This window comes from Morone saxatilis, unplaced genomic scaffold (assembly GCF_004916995.1).
Source record: "Morone saxatilis isolate NCDOM2014 unplaced genomic scaffold, NCSU_SB_2.0 Contig4, whole genome shotgun sequence".
Taxonomy (NCBI): domain Eukaryota; kingdom Metazoa; phylum Chordata; class Actinopteri; family Moronidae; genus Morone; species Morone saxatilis.
The window spans coordinates 7,287,397-7,296,665 of record NW_023339984.1 but is presented as its reverse complement, the minus strand read 5'-3'; positions in this window follow the sequence as shown (position 1 = coordinate 7,296,665).

Genomic DNA, 9,269 nt, shown 5'->3' with positions numbered 1-9,269 from the left:
CCCTCGCTGCCTCACGGACTGCCGCTACAGCATTTATCACGGCAGTGATGTGGAATTATGGGCCGCTTCATTTAGTAATGAAGTCACTAAGGAGTTTGTGAGTACAGCCGGCACATACCCACATATCAAGTGAGTCAACGTTAAGAGCCTTTGAGTACAAACATTTAAGGTTCAGGTGCTCGTCAACATCCACGTTCTACATGTGCAACACAAATTGTCTCTGGGCGACACCTTGGCCAGCAAGGCAATGATGCAACTCAATGTGCCGCTTTACAGGCATCATGGGAAGTGGTGGCAACCTAGATGAGGGGTCAATGCCAGTCTTACTCTGGCGATAAACAACCATAAATCAGAAGACGAGCTGTCACTCGAGTAGATCCATCATGGGCCAACCCGTGGCGCCTAACACATGCACGCACACACAAAATGCTTGTACCACAGCGAGGAACATGTAGAAAAGGCCCATGCAGATTAATTGGCTCTTTTAAATGAGTGGCATTGGGGTTATGTTGATCGATTGATTCGATAATTGACTGATTCCGGTGTTGTTAGAAGTGGGGTAACGACTACATGTCAGCGCTGTGATGTGACACAGCCTGCGGGCATCTCAACTTACAGACACGGCTCGGAAACTGAGAATGGAAGTTGAGAACAAGAAATTCATGGGTAATAACAATGTGCTTGTTGAAAACACCAGGAACCATAGAAAACTTGGAAATTTGGAAAACATCACCAATTGCCAAAATCCATAAAAATGATCTTTTGGCCAAGCTGTGTGTCTCTCTTTAGTATTGAGTCCCGGATGAAATGCATGCTGCATATAAATATCCTTTTTATTGTCACTTCAAGTAAAAGTTGATTGGAATTTTTATGGTTGAGAATTCAGCCAAATGGAGAGGCTTCTCATCTAATATTCCTACACCTCCGCCGGCAAGTCGCCATTCTCTCAAGACTAGAGCAATCAATGAACAAACTTGTTACTCGGGCATTAAAAGGCAAAGACATGGAGGAGGAGGAGTCCGTATTTGGAAACATTCCTGCTTTGTGACACAGCAATTTGGAGCTGTTCAGAAAACAACAGATGAATGAGGAAAAGCAGAAATCAGAAAACTACAATTACAAGATTAAAAGTTTTATATAGATTTATGTCAAGGTAGAAGACAGTAAAAAGGTCCAGAAAATGCCAAACACTTCTGAGTTAAGGACCCCTCCCCTGTGGTAAAATTCAGCCAGCTTTATTATGCCAAGAGGTGGCCACTGAGTGGGGGAAAGGACACTGATGCATAGAATGCAAAGCGACTTTTAATTATTCTTGGGAAAAGAGCACAAGCCCTTGGCTTGTTTACCACTTTACCGGAAACAGCTTATGATTGCTTTGTAATTATCTCCCTGATAATGTAAAATTTACCCCCCGCCTCCTTTCCGTCCACTGCTTTTCCGTAGAACACCACGCAGAAGTGATCAAGCATTCATCATTTAGCCCAAATGTTTTAACTTTTATTTGGGGGAGGTGGAGGGAGGGCTAATAGATTATGGGTAATGAAGCAGCTCCAGCAGTAACACAAATAGGACTTGTTGTGAAAGACACAAGCTAAGGCACACCAGTGCTACCATAATCAGTCTCTCTTTTGTCTCATGATAAGCTGAGAGCCTAACCTTCACCCAAAGAGCACATCATTTCCCCTATGAGAGACTTAATGAGACATTAGCCATACTAACAAATGGTGGACGAGAAAGTGAAAGTGACTTTCCAGGTAAAGGCCGTTTGCTTGACCATAATCAGTCCCCAAGTGCAGCTAAAAGATGGAAACAACTCTGAGTCTCCGTCTCAACAGCTTGCTGTGGCTTTTATGACGGGCCTCCCAGGGCCCATCGAATGGCATGTAACATCTTAATATCCCTCAAATAGAACAGGTAATCTGCTTTTGTTGTCGCCAAGTCTGCTGTGATATAGACTATGCACTGTGTCCACTTAGGCTTTTACTCCTGTTTGGGTGTAGCACAGAACTCAAAAACAATCGCCTGTCAGCTTGGGCATGTATGTGAAAGGTTTATTCTACTAAGGGGTTACTTAATACAGAAATAACTGCTACTATTGGCCTCAAAAAGTAACACAGAACACAGCTTTCATTTACCATAATGTGTGGAATTTGCAATGCATTTAAATATATATATTTTTTTAGATCACATCAATATGCATTTGGCTTTACTGAAACACTGAATCGTGCATTGAAAACACTTTTGTGCAGCACTGAGTGTTCTGGAGATATGGGACTGAAGACACAGTGGTGGATGGATAAAGAAAGGAAGTGACGAGCCGGTGCGTGAAGGGGCCCTGTTCCCCCCGCCGGGCCTCCCAGCTCAATTAGCTCAGCTCATCCCGGCTTTCTGCTGATGGGGAAAGTCAGCAACACCACACTGTACCATACAGTCCAGGGAGTCTAGCCTGTTAGTGACTGAATGAGTGAGTCAGTGTGCACATTATGCGTCTGTTCATGTCTCACATGCAGATTTTGCATTTGTGCATCTGTGTGTGAGTGCGTGCGCGCGTGTTTATGTGTGGGCTGTCTCTTCTCGGTTAGACTGGAGCCCCACAGTGCTCTCTGTATCAAAACACCTGAACCAATTAGGCTATACTTGCAAAAAAAAAATAAAAATCCCTAAAGCCACTTACAGTAATGTCATAAACAGTCATGCAAAAGTTATAAGAGTATAAGTTTGTCTGGATTCACTTATTGAGATAAAAAAAGAAAAAGATGAACTGGAGAGAGACCAAGACCAAAAAGTCTGAGTTATGGATTATGAAACCCCCGCCAGAGACTACAAAGGTTATATTCCAACAATTTTCTGCCAACAACTCTAGGCTAAGAAAGAAACTTCTTCGTGTCTAAATGTTGAACTCTTGAGTCAGCACCGACAACAGAAAAAAAAAAATTAAAACTTCATCTTTACTCCTGTGGAAATCACACTTCTGAGAAGAGTTTAGCACAGCGTTGTCCAAACTGTGAAGGTACTGTAGATGGTCTGCATGTGAACAGTGCATGAATCATTGAGATGGCCCCCTGGATGTGCTTTCAGAATGTCCTGAAGGAAAAAAAAAAAAAAAAAGGCCACGGTCTGAAGGAGGCAGTCCATTGCTATACGACAGTGTTTGGAGGCAGGGGCTGGGACCTTTTCAGAGACGTGATGAACATGAGATGGAAAAGAGCACTCAGTGTTAGGGGAAAAAAAAAAAACGTGACTGAAATTGCTTGGCCAGCACAACTCAAGGCCAAAATCTACTTAATCATGGACTAAGGACAGCTCCAAAAAAGGCAGCATAATATTCCTGCATAAAAACTGCCCCCCACTGCCTCACTTGGTGACCCACAGACACTTTATGACACACAATACATTCACCTGACAACGCACACATCTCATCCACCGCTGTAATTCTTCACAGAAATTAATACACCTCTCACACATGCTCAGTCTGCCTTAAAATATAGTCAAGAATGCTGCAGTGCGCCAAGTAACTAACTAAACAAACAAAGTAAATACACTGATAATGCCGATGATGACATCCAAGGCGAAATGAGAGGATGAAGGTCAGTAATTGAGAGAAGGTGGGGAGATAGAAGCATGGTGTGGTTTGTTTTTCTCCTGGCAGGGGTCCATCTGGGCGCGTGCGGCGGGCTCCGGGGCGGTGTAGGAGCACGTCTGTGCAGAGGTTAAGAAAAGCAATTAATCCACAGCGGAGATAATCAAAGGAACCTCCCCCTCCAGACACCTTGGTGGGGGAGGAAGAGAGAGAGGGAGAGAGAGAAAGGGAGGGAAGCGGAGAAACAGACAGAGAGGAAGATGGCAAAATACTTGTTTACAGGCACTGCTGGCGCGATCAAAAGCACAGGGGTTCAGCTCTGCCACCGGGGCCCTCCGTTTCAGGTGGAATTGATAACACTTCAGATGTACAATTCAATGTTTGAGAGAGTACTTTTACCTCCCGGTGAGAAGGCAAGGATTTTTCACAGTCTAAGCTGCATTTCCTTTCATCTCAGATTTTGCAAGGTATCAACAGATTGTCAATGGTGAGGAAGACATTTTCCCACACATAATCAAAGAACGTAGACTGGTGTGCCTGCACTCCCTCTGCTATGACGTTGATACAGAGTGCGAGGAGGCTTGAAAACAAGATCTGTATCTCTGCAAACTAATATTGTGATTACATTCATTTATCTGTGAAACAAGCGCCTCACACAGACACGGTAAAGACTGAAAATTCATCTGACATAAACACCATTTATTCTCACTCAATATGTATTGGGCCATGGTGGTGCAGTGTAAAAGGCTTCTGCTGCTCAAAAATCTTTGCATTAGAATTAACTACTGACATGACTAATTTTATAGTTCCATGGGAAATCAAAGCTTGTTGCTCCCTCTGGTGGTCCACGTCTCCCTTTGGAATTGTGGTCAACAAACCTGCTTTAGCCTCTGCTTAGACACCCTGTCCATCTCCTCCTCCTTTGTGCTCCAACTGCACTGTTGAATCTTTAAAAATGACCGTGGAGAGCTACAACTAAGGATAGCATCACACTTGGGCATTGACATGTTGGTATATAAATAAGTACCAAGTGCCATGTTGCTATGATGTTAAATTTAAATGATTTAAAAGCTATGTTAAATTCATATTTCTCGATAGAACCCTGTTGTCCATCCCCACCAAGCAACAGTAAGCCATCAAAACACTATCTGAAAACTAAAGCTTCATCTTCTATACATTTCACTTACTTTTTACTCTGTGTACATTATACATAAAGGCATGGTCCTCCGTATCAGTACCATGTAAACCTTCAACCCTACCCTAAACTGTAACACGTGCCAAAATGTAGCTCTATGTTCAATTTGAAGTATGTAAACATCTTGCAGCAAAACCTCTGGCAGACGGTTAGCAGGTCAGCGGTGAGTAAGTGGCGGCACTTTCACAAAGTCTTGATTAGATAATTACCCATCCATATCTTGGCAATATGTTGCAAGGGAACAACACGCTTCTCATTAAACTGATGACAGGCCCTGCTCCTGTGGGTTGCTATCAAAGGCAAAGTGTTCAGCAGGCACACACTTGTTGGAAGAAAAAAAAAAAAATGATGTGCCAACATGGAAATTAGATATACTCCTTTGGGGGCAGTTGTAAGAGGTGCGACTAGTTCTCGGTACACAGAGCAGATCATGGACTGAAGCCATGACAAACAGTAAATGAGTTTCTGGAACCTAGAACAGGTAAAAAGGCTTTTTTCCTCCAAGTTTTGCCTGACGTTTTGCCTGCAATGGTCCATTTTAAACCTAATGTGGAATGGCTAGTTCGAGTTATACAACTCATCTTTGGGAGGCAACCATGAGTCTCTGCTCAAACACATGGACAGTCCATCACTGGTTCCCCATTTACCATTTATGTAATAGATTAGATCATGTGCTGTTGATAGACACCAAGATCATGCTTGTCACTAGTCAATTGGGTCAACTCACAAAAGACTCTCTAACTAGGATGAAAAGTATGAATAGTAGACTGAATTATGTCAATCACGTCTTGGAGTTGCACCAGAAGCTTAGTGACAAAAACAGTTAGAGTCACCAGTGCAAACATCATGATCCCTCACCGGCTTCCCACTCACAGGTACCGCAATTGAAGTGGCACCCGACTGATGCTGCAGTCACATGGATTCAGGCAGATGGCAGATGGCAGACGGACAGCACCTTCTTCACCACCCAGGAGAAACAAAAACAGTCCCACAATATTTATTTCCATGGACGAGGACGGCAAAAAGTCCAATTATTTGATCTCTGGACTGCAGTGCTGTCCAACAGTGCTTGTATTCTCTGCCGGCCTCACCTAATTTGACCGTCCTGCTCTCATCCACTAAAATGACATCCAGTTTGCTGTCTATTATTTGCATGAATCCATGTGAAAGGCAGCAGATACCAGTGGCACTACAGGAACTAAACCTGCTGTCTGAGTCTCTGCAGTGATATGAGAGAGTAGAGCTTCAATAAGGATTATTTTCAATTCTTATCTTTCAGTTTTTCAATCAACTGATGAATCGTCTGGTCTAAACAACATCAGAGTGCAAAGGGACTTCTTTTAATGTATTGTTTTGTCTGACCAACAATGCAAAAGCCAATTCATTTCAATTTACAATTATTAATTAATAAATTATGAATTATTAATGTTAATTTTGCAGGAGGGAGAAGAAAGAATGGACCAAACTTCCAGTGACGACTTTTGCAAATCCAATAAAAAAAAAAATGAAAATGTGAAATTTTACTATTTCACTCCCCTGTTAATTGAAAGGGAGCACATTCTAAATTTACTAGAAAAAAATGTACCTTTCTGCAGGGTGAGAACTGAAGAGAAGCAAGTCACATTCTCCAAAAGACTACCGTATTCAAATGTTTCATCCCTTTCTTGCCGTAAAGCCTCCTCTAAAACTATTCAGTCTACTGACTCATTACACAGAAAAAGAAGTCGCATGGATCAAATGCTGTACATAACAGCGCACACAAAGGAGCTTTCATTTAACCAAGCCACTGAGTGAGTAGTAACGTAACTTGAGCCTTGCTGTGATGAAACATGCTGTAGGCAGAAGCAGACACACACAAAAAAAAATGCATTAGTCCTTACTGCTTCTGAGAGCACACTGTGTTACCTGCAGCTTTTTTTGAAATGTCTTGAATGATAGGCTTCACCCTTTTGAGCTGGACTGCCAAGTGCTGGCACGCTTTTTGTCGAGACAAACTGAATACATTGCGTTTGAAGAGCGACGAGGGCCAGGCAGGGATTGGAGCCTGGAATTCTAAAAAAGGCATGCACAAAATGTGTGATGAAACTTTCAGCACCATGGACAGCAGCCCTCAAGAAGCCTGGCGAGGGGGAGAGAGGGGGGGAGAGATGCAGAGAGCGGAAAAAAAGAACGAGAGATGGAGTAAAGTAGGGAGCAATGAGTTCATTTGATAATCAAGCAAAGGCTTCATCTTCCCCACCCTGTGCATTTTAGCTATCCCCATGTCTGCTCTTTCAAAAGTGAAGGCGCTTACGCCAAAACACACACACACACGCGCATTCACACACAACTCCTGCGGCAAGACCGAGCTTTTCCACAGTTATTCCCCCCCCATCTCTGTGTCTTAGGCTGAATAATGCAGGGCCTTTACCCAGCGCTCAAGCATGAGTGGATAATCTGGCCACAAGGACAGGCTGTGTCAACATTTCCCTTTACTTCCTTATTAATTTATTTACCCACCCGCCGTAGGACTTGGGGAGGGCGAGAGAGGATATGTGCATGGCTAACAACATGCTGGCCGAGCACATGACCCGCTTTCAGCCGGTGTACCAAAAGCTTTTTGAAGGGAGACCAGAATTCTGTTTCAACTAGCCATACGACACAGAAATGTTGGGGCCAGCTGCAGCCAACAAACAATTATTTTCTTATTTTTAGCAAGTTGCATTATCTCGCAATGAGACGACGATGCTTGATTGTAATAATACAGACAGTAGAGTTTAATTTCATTAACCACTTGTTTTGTTTGACCAACACTCAAATATGTTCAGTTTACAGTGACATATAACCAGAAAAAGCAACCAACACCCCAATTTAAAAGATGGAACCAGACAGTTTTTGGCATTTTTGCTTGACAACTGACGTAAAAGATGAACTGATCAAAATCAACTGCCTTCATATAATGCTGTCATATTTTCAACCGAATGAAGAGCACATCAGGTGAAGTTAGAAACTTGTATTTTCAAACCCTCTGTGTTGAAGTCGAACACAAGAGACGGGTGTGAATCCAGCTAAAAGGTTTTAGCATCTTGAGTTTGTAAATGTGCGGCTCCCAACTGACGTGCCAAAATCCATTTCGCAGCAGAAGCTGCCGAGGCTCAATTGTTGCGCATTCAAAATGCCATTCACAATGACTTTGCAATCCTGAATCATGTTTGTGGTGGCTTTTGTTTCCTGTGCCTAAATAACTGTTAACAATATGACTCTCAGCACAGCCAATCGCGAGCTCGGCTTTAAGAGCCTAATCCTCTTTAATTTGTGATTACTTGTAATTCAAAATGCTAGCCCACTAAACCACGGGAGATTTATTGTTTAAATGTCCTCCGTCACTGTATTGCAACCTGGATGCTGATAACAGAGAAATAAATATCCTGTATATATATCCTGAGCTCTCATGGTGGCATTCAAGTAAATTACCATAAAAATCACTGTACAAATATTTTGGCATCAATCATTGAGCATAAATTGCTAAATAGCTGGGAGCCTTCTTAGCATTCATAGAGAATGATTTCATTGGCATTCTTGTGGCAGATGACTTTAGCCTCCACACATCCCTCACACAAATTAGAATGTGAGAATTAAGGGGGATTTCATACAGCACGATAAGTGTATTTTAAAGGCAGAACTGATTAAGCTTGAGGGAAGAGGGAGGAATTAGGTAATTATCTCCAAACAGACACCGCTGCTGCTCTGCTGTGTGAGAACAGGCCCAGCACTCCAGGATCGAAGTCTATTCTCAACCACTGGCTCAGTCCAATCCCAGCTCGCTTTACCTGCTTTTAGCAACCAACCTGGCAACCCGTGGGTCTCAGGACACATGCTATGAAAAACAAAAGCTTATGTTTCATGATCTCTGCTGTGAAAAAGGCTCCACAGAACACTGAAGACGACGCGTCTCAGTTACTTCAAAGGAATGCTAAGTTTGTGTTCGGCTCTTATTTATTAATGGAATTCCTGGCATAAGATTTATTTTGTCTACTAGGTTAATTCATTATTGATTTCAAGGGCAGGATGTTTGAGCCCCTTACAGAGAGACGTGGAAGTTCGGGAAGGCAACCTTTGAGAAAAGTAGTTTGGAGACCCCCCCCCATTTAATTACAACTGTAATGTCAAGTAGCAAAAAGTTTGGTACAGACATGCTAGTAAAAACAGCCTTAAATTTGGGGGGGGGAGAGACCCTCGCGCGGTTGGTCAATTAAAAAGGGAGAAATGAAGTTCCTGAAGTTTCTACCTGCTGTCACCTCACGCGCTGACTCACTCTGAATATGCTAACTTATTTGACTCGTTTTAAGCACGACATGTTCATTAGAGTCAGCCCGTTTAGCCGGTACCTATGGCGGTGGAGAGAAACATGTCCTACCTGCTCGTAGCAATTCTCCCAGGTGAGGTTGAGGAGGCAGGAGGAGAACAGCTCATCTTCGGTCCGGGCATAACCGTCCATGGTGTGTGTGTGTGTGT